This window comes from Lactuca virosa, chromosome 3, assembly GCF_052849685.1.
Source record: "Lactuca virosa cultivar CGN04683 chromosome 3, Lactuca_virosa_CGN04683_v6, whole genome shotgun sequence".
Classification (NCBI taxonomy): domain Eukaryota; kingdom Viridiplantae; phylum Streptophyta; class Magnoliopsida; order Asterales; family Asteraceae; genus Lactuca; species Lactuca virosa.
Window position 1 is genome coordinate 336018604 of NC_136428.1, and position 13517 is coordinate 336032120.

Sequence of the window (13517 nt, forward strand, 5' to 3'; positions counted from 1 at the left end):
GTTAAAATATTCATATTCACAGACTGGTCTGAATTCGTTTCTGAAATGATAGGCAGTTTTGTAAAAATCACCATAAATCGTAGAAAAATCATATGGAGATGTGCAAGTAGTCATTTTAAAGGTATGAACCTGAACTATTTGCATATTATACAGTTTTGAAAGATATTAAGTTTAAGATAGTCAATACAGTCCGTGAATAAGACTCAACTTTTATGATGAAAGCTGTTGTTTGAGTTTAGTTAAGTTTTTGGTATTTTAACTTGTATTCCCCCCCCCCCCCTGAAAACTGAAGAAAACATGAAAATATAGGGGTATGAACTCACCTTCAGTGATTTCTTGAAGAGTGGAAAGGTTGAAGATGATAAGTTTCAAGTCTAGATCACTTGATGAACACACGAAGTTTTGGATGATCCTAAGAACGATTTTTGGTGTTAAGATATGAGTCGACGATCCAAGAGTCTTATGAAAACATGTAATAGCACTTGAGTTAGAAGGAAATACTTACCAAAAAGTGAATAAATGACTCAAGAACACATCAAAAGTATTGTTGAAAGTTGAGAGAAAAGAGGAGTTTCTATTCCTAAGAGGACTTTCTGTTCCTAAGAGGAGTTTTGGTTTCGGCTCTTAAGGGGAGTTTCGGCTCCTAAGGGGAGTTTCGGCTCCTAAGAGGAGTTTCTATTCCTAAGAGGACTTTCTGTTCCTAAGAGGAGTTTTGGTTCCTAAGAGGACTTTCTGTTCCTAAGAGGACTTTCGGTTCCTAAGAGGAGTTTCGGTTCTATAAGGCTGTTTTTCGAGAAATCTTACCGTTTTGCGTGATTTTTGACCAAGTTAAGGGTCGGGATGACCCGGATGACCAGAAAAAGTTTGAGAGAGATTTTGGGAGAGATTTCACATACTTGGAGAGATTTCACATTCTTGGAGAGATTTGGGAGAGATTTCACATACTTGGAGAGTTTTGGGAGAGATTTCACATACTTGGAGAGATTTGGGAGAGATTTCACATACTTGGGGAGTTTTGGGAGAGATTTAACCTTAGCCATTATTATCGCATAATCTCGCAAATGCAATGTTCATGAACCCCGTTATGCTTCGTTAATGATCGTTTTAAGTCCCCGAAAGGGTCCTTAGTCGTGTTTTGATGCGTTTAACTCTCTCTCTTTAGGGTTTTTACATTGTTAACACATAGAGTCTTCGAGACACTTGAATTTTTGTTACATAAATGCACATTTTTATCCATAGAATAACTTTTTAACATACAAGTACTAGTTAAGTTTGACCAGTTTGACTTGTTGACTTTGACTTTGACTTTGACTTTGACTTGGCCGAAATTGACGGTTGTCACAAATTAGGAGCGGTTGTGTTCGCCCTAAAAATCTGGAGACACTATCTGTATGGTACGAAGAGCACCATCTATACCGACCACAAAAGCCTCCAACACATCTTCAACCAGAAAGAACTCAACATGAGACAACGACGGTGGGTCGAGCTACTCAATGACTACGAATGCGAAATTCGTTATCATCCGGGTAAAGCCAACGTAGTAGCAGACGCCCTCAGTCGGAAGGAATATTCTGGTCGAAGAGTCAAATCATTAACTATGACTATCCATTCGCATCTATCCGCACAGATAAAGGAGGCTCAGCTCGAGGCCTTGAAACCTGAAAATGTGGCGGGAGAATCCCTGTGAGGAATGGATAAGAACCTGGAAGCCAAGGGTGATGGAGCGTTATATCTCATAGACCAGATCTGGACACCGAAACACGGTGGCTTCATAGACTTGGTCATGAAGGAAGCACACAACACTCGATATTCCGTCCACCCAGGTTCATACAAGATGTATCTGGATCTTAAAAAGTCATACTGGTGGCCTAACATGAAACCTGAGATTGCTACCTTCGTAAGTAAATGCCTTACTTGCGCTAAGGTCAAGGTCGAATACCAGAAACCGTCAGGTCTACTCCAGCAACCGGAGATACCTGAATGGAAGTGGGAGCGGATCACTATGGACTTCATAACCAAGCTACCCAAGACGACGGGTGGACTTGATACCATTTGGGTCATCGTCGAAGATTGACCAAATCCGCACACTTCCTGCCTATCAAAGAAATTGACAAGATGGAGAAGCTCACAAGAACATACATTAGGGAGATCGCACGACTGCATGGTGTTCCTATATCTATTATCTCTGATAGAGATAGCAGATTCACTTCGAGATTCTAGCAGTCACTAAAAAGCTCCTTAGGAACGAGGCTGGACATGAGCACAGCCTACCATCCTCAGACCGACGGACAAAGTGAGAGAACTATCCAAACCTTGGAAGATATGATGCGAGCCTGTGTGATCGACTTTGGGAAGGCATGGGATACTCACTTGCCTCTCGTCGAATTCTCTTACAACAATAGTTATCACACGAGCATCAAGGCTGCTCCATTTGAAGCCCTCTATGGCCGAAAGTGCAGATCCCCTCTGTGCTGGGCTGAGGTGGGTGACACTCAGTTAGCTAAAGGACGAGTTCCTGACAGCACTCTCACAGGTCCGGAGATCATTCGGGAAACGACAGAGAGGATCGTTCAGATTTGTGAACGATTAAAAGCCTCTAGAGACCGACAGAAAAGCTACGCAGACAAACGAAGGAAACCTTTGGAGTTCCAGGTGGGAGACCGAGTCCTTTCGAAAGTCTCACCCTGGAAAGGCTTGATACGCTTCAGAAAGCGTGGGAAGCTGAATCCAAGATACATAGGGCCTTTCGAGATTCTCGCTAGAATCGGCCCCGTAGCTTACAAACTCAACCTACCCCGTGAACTCAGTAACGTACATCCTACATTCCACGTCTCGAACCTGAAAAAGTGCCTATCCGACGAGACTATCGTAATTCCACTCGACGAGATCGAGATCAACGAGAACCTCAACTTCGTGGAAGAACCTATAGAGATCGTGGACCGCGAGGTCAAACGAACGAAACAAAGCCGCATCCCAATCGTGAAGGTTCGCTGGAACGCCAAGCGAGGACCTGAATTCACTTGGGAGCGCGAGGATCAAATGAAACTTAAATATCCTCATCTTTTTACTTAGTTATTTTGTAATAACTTAGTTGCTTGAACCCTAATTTCGGGACGAAATTCCCTCTAACGGGGGGATGATGTGACAACCCGAAATTTTCATTTGTATAATCTCTATAGTCAAACACTTCCAATAATAGTCAAAAACATTTCAGTACATTTTTGGCCGGATTTAAGCCCGTTTGGGTGTTTTATTTTATTTTCTTCAAACAGATAAATAAAAGGAAGTGTCGTTATGAGTGGTGTGTAACAAACAAAACAAACAACACCTTAGCAAGGTGTTTGCGGCCAAACAAGAGGAGTTTGGGCTGTAAACACCATTTTTCCAAGAACTCATGCATATAGCATGAGTTTACCCACTATTCCCTCACTTTACACTTTCCACCTCAAGAACACCCACCAATTTTCTCTCAAGTATCATCACACACTTCTTCAAATCCGCCAAAATGTAAGTGTTTTCCTTCCTAGATTCGTTCATACAACACTTAATCTAGTGTTTATACATCATTTCATCCATGGATTCTTGATTTTTACTTAGATCTTCAAGTGTTCTTCAAAACACCAAGAACACCAAGAACACACACTAGTGTTTTTGGGTCCTAAACACTCTTACAAGCTTCCTATAAGTAAGTACACTCCTCCTATCTAGTTATTTGCTTAGGATACTTGTTAATCCCTTGGAAGAACATCAAAATCCCCAAGAACATATGTGTTTACGGTCAAGGGAGATCCTTGAACCGTAAACACCATCAAATGGTGTTTTGGTGCCCCTAACACCTTCTATGGCTTGGATAAAAGACTAGAACCTTGCATGCATGAACTAGAAACACCAAAACACGAAATGGTTGGAGTAACCATGAGTTTATGGCCGTAAACTCATGGTTTTACGACCGTAAACCCAAGTGTTTACGACCGTAAACTCCCAAGGGTGGTCCAAGGATCGTAAACTCCAATGGTGAGTCCTTTTGTGCCCTAACCACTTCCTAAGCCTTTGATTCAAACTTAGAACCCTTCCTTGTGAGATATGAGACCTTAAAACACACAAATGCACCATTACCACGAGTTTATGGCCGTAAACTCATGGGGGAAATGGTCCAGAAACCGTAAACACATATAAGGGCTACCAAATGAGGAGTAAACTCCAAGGTGAGGCCATACTCTCCTTAGATGCAACCCTTAGCACTACTAGCACTTGAAACAAAGTGTTTTCCAGGATTAGAGTGTCTTTACTTGCTTAATTAGTGATTAAATAACTAATTAGATACATTTATGTATCACTACATGTTAAATAGGATTCGTGTGTGTGTTCAAGTCCTCACTTGACACCTAGCATCCTACCCGGCACTTCCATCTACTCCACTCACTGCAGGTGACTTCATACCCCTAAATCAACCTTTTACACGATTTTAAATACTTTTATGGGGGGGAGGAATACAAGTTGAACTGTTATAGTTATGATATCAATCACTTGTGATTAATAACTAAACAGACTACAAGATTTGTTGCTACTTTCAGATTTCCATCAAACTTTGGGTTTTCAAGTGTTTCAAACCTTTTATCAAATTCTTTAAATGCTAAAACAGTTTTCAAACTCTTTTAAACTTGTTTTTATCTTCAACACGATATCTATACTAATATATTTATATAAGTAAGACTTGAAGGACTTAGGACTGATAGCTCACCTTGTTCCTGTTCCTTGTTTGGTTGTGGACTTAGGGTATTCTGTTATTTGTCCGACTGTCATTGAATTCTTAGTTATATATCATATATATTTGTGTTGGATATAAAAGTCTTCACTTCAGTTCAGTACCTTTGTGTAACAAAGGCATGCAACCAAGATTACTATTTAACTATAATAGGTATAGTTAAGGATTACTACTCATTACTACTATTACCATGACACCTACCAGAATCAGTACAGTTATGAGTCAATACATGCTAAACACTATACAAAGAGAATACTATATACTATACAAGAAGAACACTTTATCCAATATACCAGAAAATACATTATACAATATACAAGAGAATATACTATAATTAGAATGTGACATACTACTTCTCGATACGACACTTCACAGTGGTATCACCGTGTAACCAGAGTCTCCTGGAGGGAGAGCGGGCATTGTGTGTATAGATCTATATGGGACAGACACTCCCACATCCCGACTGCTAGCTACAGTCCCAATCAAAAGGCCAAGGGGTGACAAAATGTCACATCACTACATATGACTCGGAGGGTCATCAGTTATTCGATCGTCAATCAGCATGGTTACATACGAGTTCACATTCAGACCTTTAATTAACACTTTAAGAATTAAAGGCAAAACGGATTCCCCGAGGTGTATTGTACATTTAATACTACCTGGAGTCTGCATTTTCATTACATTAAGCCGGCAGTGACACTGCTGGGGTAAAGCATTATTTTCCCAATTACTTTATATGAATGAAGTCTAAAACTATATTTTCATACTGATAGTTTCACTGGGAAAACTTTTACATTTTCAAAGGATCAAACATGCAACCAAACGGTTGTCTTGGTACAAGACTACTTTTACTGGAAAATATAGGATTTTCTAGGGAGCATACTATTTTTAAACATTGATATCAACTATTATACTACATGGTTGTAAACATTTTTATACACGCAATGACACTAAATACTTATGAACTCACCAGCTTTATGCTGATACTCGCTTTGAAAATAACTTGTATTCTTAGGTCATCAGTAGACAGGTACAGATGAAGCTTTTGAGAAGATGGAGCACATACAAGATTCATCTTTTATTTTAATTATACTTTTGGTGTCTTACAAACTGTAGAGAACACGCTTGTATTACACTTATTATATTAATGCAATGGATGTTGTTGCTTGTCTTTACTATTATGCATTGTTATGATACTGTACATGACGTCCTCCACCCCAGAACGTTTCCGCCGTTCTCGGTTTTGGGGTGTGAGATTTTCCCAAGAACATCATGAGTTTATGGCCCAAGATCTTCCTTGGCCGTAAACTCAATGTTAGGGCATGTTTGAGCCCTAAACCCTATAAGATGCAAAGCTAGTGACCCAGAACCTTTCCTTGATGATTATAAGACCTTAAACTACTCTTAAGTTCACAATGACCATGAGTTTACAGCCGTAAACTCCTTTGGGCCATAAACTCATCAAAAGCCTCATTTGAGGTGGTCTTTCTCATACAAATGTAGAACAAAAGTCCCTAAAGCTTCCCTATCCTTCAAACTTGCACTTAGCCATGTTTGACCATGAGTTTACGATCGTAAACTCCCTTGGGCCGTAAACCCATGACCGTAAACTCATGTTAGTGCCATTTCACTTTCCTTTGTTGAATCACATGTGATTCCAACACTTGGTTAAGGTGTTTCCTAGTCCCGGAAGGTGTTTCCTTTCATATAGTTGTTTATAAACACTATATTCATGTCAATATGGGTCCTTATATGTCATTTAGGAATTATTGTGTCTCGGGACTTCATTCGTGGAACTTCTCATCCTTACACGCATACCCGTTTGAATCACCCACATCAGGTGAGTTCATACCCCGTAATGAATCTTTTAACTGTTTTAAATGTTTTAAGGGGGGGGGGGAATACAAGTTGAACACAATGATAATTGTGTAAATGTTTGTCATAAACATCTTTCAAAATGTTACTTATGTCATTTATAAGTTGTCAAAACATTTCAAAAACTCTTTTAAAGTTATGTTACTTTATAGTTATACAAAACTCTGTTTTTAAAGTACAAGCATAACTTAGTAGATAAATGAGTCTTTTCAATAACAGTCCAAGTAGAACATTAGTAAACTATAATAGGTATAGTTTAGGAGAATGCTATTCATTACTTCTAGTACAATGAAGCACATAAAGAGTCAGTTCATACATGAGTCAAACACACAGTGAAGAGAAACAAACAATACCATACAGAACATATAGTGAAGAGAATCAAACAATACCATACAGAGAGAACACACAATTACGAGAAACAAACAGAACGTACAATATACAGTACAAAACAAACAAGTTAGGTTGCTATAGCATGAGAACACATACAGGATCTAATTATACCAATGAATCACTAACTCATTGTTTTAAACAAAAGGTGATAGTTATATTGGGTATACATGATCATATACTTTAATGTGAATTACACGGCTTGCAAGAATTTGCAGAGGTCGCGTTTGGTTCCCTTAATCTCTTGACAGGGAGAGCGTTTAGTAGGGGTTCTAGCCTTCACATTATAACCGTAATAAAACAAATATGTTTTTAGGTATTAGTACATCCGCATGTCATTATAAACGACAACTGTGTACTTACATTTCCAATTGAAAGTCAAACTCAAACTATTTTCGAGTCAAGATAGTTATAAACTAGGGAACATATACATTTTTACAAACGACAAACGGAACAGTCGAGTCTAGCACATAACAGAAGATGCCTTGGTAGAAGGCTACATTTGAAAGAAAGGACCATAATGCTAGTCTTATGATTCCTTAATGTATACATCACATGATATATATATATACTAATAGAGTCCGACAGGTAATAGGATGTGTGCTCTCCGCTTCATTTCCTATTCCTTGTTTGGTTGTGGGCTTGGAACGAATTCACCCAATCTATTTTCTACCCAATTCTATATATATATGTATGCTTAGTATACATTAAGTTATCATAAGGGTACCAGGTATGGGTCAGGTTATAGGATACAGAGTCAAAGCACAATTTTCTAGTACAGAACATACTTTCCAAAATCAGTACTTTTGGTGTACAAAACTAGAAACTTCCCAGTAAAGGGTTTAATCCATTTTATTAAACCAGTACAATTTAAAGGACCTTAGGTGAGTAACTATATAATACCTTAGATTATACACCATGTTTATATATTAAACTAATACCCAATAGGTAGTTGGATGAGTGCTTTCCGCCATACTTCCTGTTCCTCATTTGGTTGTGGGCTTAGGACAGATTCACTCAATTAATTTTCTATCCGATATTAGATTATATATAGCAGTATAAACTAAGCTATTATAAAAGTAGTCACTGTGGTCACCATTTTATTATAAGAAATATGGGTTTTCTTAAAGAACTTTTCATTAGATATAAAGGAACCATTACAATTAACTCCATGAGTAACAAGTGTTTACACTAGGGCTATATACGACGATGATCTAACAACCAATGGGATGTGTGCTATCCGCCTTAATTTCTGTTCCTCGTTTAGTTGTGAGCTTAGGGCAGATGTGCACAATCGATTGTTTGTTTACTCTGAGTCTTATATAACTCGTATCCGCTTAGTACCCATAGAAAGGGTTGTAGTGTTATTTTACTTAAACTTCCATCAAAGCTGGAAATATAGGATTTTCTAGAGGAACATGCGATCTTTTCAAAACAGAACTCACAACTTACACCATTTTACATCTACATTTTCAACAACACTTTACAACTTACTCACATCACTAAAATCTTATGAACTCACCAGCTTAATTGCTGATCAACTCTTTCAAATAACTTGTATTCTCAGGAGACTATTAGACAGGTGCTCGTGCTGGGAATTCAGAAGATGGAGCATTATAGCTTCAAGTCTTGTTTTGTTATTTGTTTATGAATTCTATGTTTTGCGAACACACACATTGTAAACACTTTCTTTCGAAATGAAATGGTTGTTCATTACTTGCTTACCATATACATATCTCGTGATACTAAACATGACGTCCTCCACCCCTGAACGATTCCGCCGTTCCGGTTTTGGGGTGTGACACACCCACTCCTATACATACCAAGTAAAGTTGCCTAAAATTCCCAATTCATCACAAAACTTTTATAATGCTTATGTTCCAAAAAAGTGTCTCTTGGTTCTTTCCCCATAATTTCCAAAATTCTTCATCAGTAGGCATGTAACGGTCCAATAGTAATTCTACATTCTGTACAGTACCGTCCTTCTTTGGTTTTCTTCATTTTTTATTTTTCACTAGTTCTGTGGCCGAAACCTATAAAATAAAAAATGTTAACTAAATTTGTACGATGGTATAAGGTGCTCGATTATGGTGACTCCGGTTCGAAACAACCAAATAATGTTTCCTCGGATTCCACATTATTACTATCATTTAGACTAAATTGTCTTTCGTTTTCCCATTTGTCAATTTTCTTCATAAGGTGCTCGATTGTGGTTGCCAAGTGAGTGACAATGCCCATTAACTTGTTTATTTTATTGTCTTATGAGGTGATGTGGTCTACTTCTTGAACATGAAAGGGTGACATGATGTATTCTTCTTGCTGAAACTGAGACGGTTAAGGTGATGGAGACCATTGTTTACGGGGACTCTGTTGCATCTGTAGCGACTCCATTTCATTCAAAGTCCAAGTCTGATAAAGCAGATAACGCATATAGAATGTCAACTGGATCTCAAAATCTGTTGCTTCAACAACACGTGGAATGTTTTTTTCTTGCAATGAATGTATAACTATTCCAGTGACACGTCTAATATACGTGAACATTGCTCGATAGTTAATTGTGTTTTTATTCTCCATGCCCTCATTCATGGAAATTCATTTGCGTTGTGACGCGTATACCTAAAAGCTTCTTGAAATGTCTCATAAATCCATATCTAGTATAACTTTAAAGTGTTATGAATTGTCAATAATCATGAACACCTTAAAATGTAAATGTATAATATTAACTGCACTTAAAACTAGCCTTAAATGGAAGGTGAAAACCGGTCACCGGATACTTAAACATCTTCGGGGAACCCACATTTTTTTGATCCAGTAAATATCAACGGATTGTCCTAAATACGATTCGTAATTGTGCAGGCCATTCATGCATACTATGCTGCAAAAGATAACACATATATGGAAAAAAAAATTAAAAAAAAAAAGATAGAAATGCCCTTCTTCCAAATTAAATTATTGTTATAAAGTAATTTTCTTAAAAAAATCATAAAATAGAAGTTATAACATATATAAATCAAAATTGTAAAAAAACAATTTTTTAAATAAAGACAGAAATGCCCTTCTTCCAAATTATTACATTAAAACTTCACATTCCTTTAAGTGATATACCAATGTACTATGCAAGAGGGACAATTTTTGTAACACAATTTAAAACACGGAACAAATTCATCATTTATGAAAGAAAATTGTTATTTTTAAATATGTTATAAAGAAGCATGACAAATGATATTTATAAACTAATATAATGCACATTGTCATTATAAAGTAATTTTCTTAAAAAAAAAACAAAAAACAGAAGCTATAACATAGATATATATCAAAATCTTAAAAATAAAACAATTTTTTAAAGAATTTACGCATTTCCGCATAGGCCTGCTGTAACATCCCCCTCTGGCACGTATCACAATATTGTCCGCTTTGGGCTACTGTCACGAAATCTTCCCAGGGGGTCACCTATCCCTGGATTGCTTTCTCCCGGGCACGCTTAACTGCAGAGTTCTTATGGGATCTGTGACAACCCGAATTTTTTTTGCTTTGTAAGTCCAACAGTCAACTCAACTGAGTGTCATAATCATTTCTGCAATCGTTTAGTCTTGTTTAGAGTCCGTTCCAAGGTTCAAAGCTCCATGCATTCAAGCATTGAGCATAGGAATGGATCGCGTACATCTTAAGCACCAAAATCCAGCCATACACTCCGTTTGAGGGAGTGTACGGCCATACACCCATGTTGGGCCATACACACCCCTCCTCAAGTATGTTATCCCCTCATTTTCAAGTCATTCTTTAGTTTTCAATTCAAGAACATCGAATTTTTCTCTCAACTATCATCCCGTCTTTCATCTTGATCTTCAAAAGTGGTAAGTGTTCTTTCCTTGAATTGTTGTTACACTTCATCTCCTAGTTACATCCTTTGATTTCATCCATTTGAAATCATGTTTTGGCTAGATCTTCAAATCTTCATTCATTTCACCAAGAACACCAAGAACACACACTTGTTCTTGGTGATTGTGGACCCTTTTGAGCCTCCAAATCATAAGTACTCTTTCCTAATGCTTAAATCTTGTTTAGAACACTTGATTTAGCCTTAGAAAATGCCCAAAACATGATCATCAAGGAGTGTACGGCCGTACACACCCCATGTGGCCGTACACCCTTTTGTTTGGTGCTATTTGGCTTCAAACTCCTGTTTATGCTAAGCACATGATCAAGAACACTTAGGGGATTCAAGTTAGAGGCTTGGGACCAACTTTTGACCACTTTTTACAAGTTGTTAAGGTGTGTACATCCGTACACCCATGTGTGGCCGTACACTCCTTAAAACACCCTTAAAGGGACTTCAAAGTGCATTCCTAGCTTCACCACTTGAAGAGAAATTGTCCCACAAGCATTCCTATCCTTGGAAAAGGGTTTTGTGCACTTGTTACCATGAGTGTACAGCCGTACACTCCCTGGCCTTACCCTCCTGGCCGCACAGTCCTCATATTGGCTGTACACTCCCCTTAGTTCAATCACATGTGATTCCAACACTTGGTCAAAGTGTTTCCTAGTCCCGTGAGCTGTTTCCTTGCATTTGGTTGCTTCTAAACACTATATTTATGTCAATATATGCCATTATATGTCATTTAGGACTCGTTAAGTCTCGGGAGTTCATTCGTGGAGCTTCTCATCCTTACACACATATTCGTTTGAATCACCCACATCAGGTGAGTTCATACCCTGTAATCAATCTTTTAAACTGTTTTAAATGCTTTTAAGGGGGGGAATACAAGTTGAACACAATTGATAATTGTGTAATTGTTTGTTATAAACATCTTTCAAAAGGTTGCTTATGTCTTTTATAAGTGATCAAAACATTTCAAAAACTCTTTTAAAGTTATGTTACTTTTTAGTTTAACAAAACTCCATTTTTAAAGTACAAGCATAACTTAGTAGTAAAATGAGTCTTTTCAATAATAGTTCAAGTAAAACATTAGTAAACTATAAGGGGGTATAGTTTAGAGGTTCAGTTCATACTAGATACAATACACGATAACAGAAAGAACTATAAGAGTTGATTTTGTTGTAATTAGTCGAAGTATGTTTTATTCTCTTCGAATGTTTTGTAATCTATTTTACTAAGGCACTTTTATTCGAAGCTTAAGTGTTTATGTCTTAGTATATTTTTTGTACGCTTTCTGTATCCTATAAATATGATCATTTTACTAGAGCTAGATAAGAGTTTTTACAGTCTTGTCTATTGTTCTCTGTAAGCACAAAGCATAATAGAGCTGAAACAAAATCTTATTTACTTCCTGTGTTAAATCTCTCATACTTTCTTCAATATTAACTCTGATTAATATCTTACTCGCTTCATTGATTCTTCAATTGGTATGAGAGCAGGAATCATATCTGTGATCTGATTTTCATTTATTCAAAAAGTTTTCGAATCAACTTTTTGGTTCAAAAGTTTCCACGCTTTTTGAAAGTGAAAAATTCTCTTAGATCTAAGATTGTGATTCGATTCTGCATTTGAATTGTTGAATCGAGTGTTCTACTGGATTTTGTGAATCATTTCAGATAATTGTTTTCAAATTATCAATGTTATTTCAAAAATCTCTAAAAACTTCATCTATTCATTAATGGCGAAGTTCAATGTCAATTCAATGACTTCGTTTTCTCATCTGCTAGGATCATCAACCAAAATTCCAATGTTAATTCCTGAATATTATGATCAGTGGGCTGATCGTATGCAGGATTATCTGAATGGGCTTGATGAAGAATTGTGGTCGTGTATCTCTGAAAATATCAATCCTCCAGTGAATGTTCAACAAATTGGTTCATATTCTGCTAGTTCTGATGTTGTGAATCAAACGATCGTTTGAAGAAACTGGAGAAGAGGTGTATGAGAGAATTACGAGGTGCTTTACCTCCAATTGTGTACAATTATGTAAGGAGTTGTGCAACTGCTAAGGAGATCTGGAACAATTTGAAAGATAAATTTCAAGGAAGTGAAAAGACGAAGATCAATTCAGTCAAACAGTGCTTAGTTGAGCTGAAAGACTTCAGACAAAAAGAAGGTGATACAATTGAAGTGTATTATGATCGTTTGAACGAATTAATCTACTGTTGCAATCGCTATGGAATCACCAGGACCTCAATGGAATTCAATCTCATCTTTGTGATGGGTCTTCGAAAAGAGTGGAGGAGTGTGAGCATGATGGTAAAGAATCAACAAAGTTTTGATACATCATCACTCAACGATTTGTACAACCAGTTAAAAACTCACAAAACTGAAGTTAATGAAATAGCTGAAGAATCGAAGCTGAGTTTGGAAGGTCCATTGGCACTTGTGTCCAAGATGTCAGAGAAGGAAAATGAAAAAGGTGATTCAGAGGAAGAAGAAGGATTCATTGTGAATTCTGATGATGAGGCAATTGCATTTTACTCGAATGGTCGTGTTAAGAAGTTTTTCAAAAAGCCTTTCAATCCAAAGACTAAGCAAGCTGATGCGAAA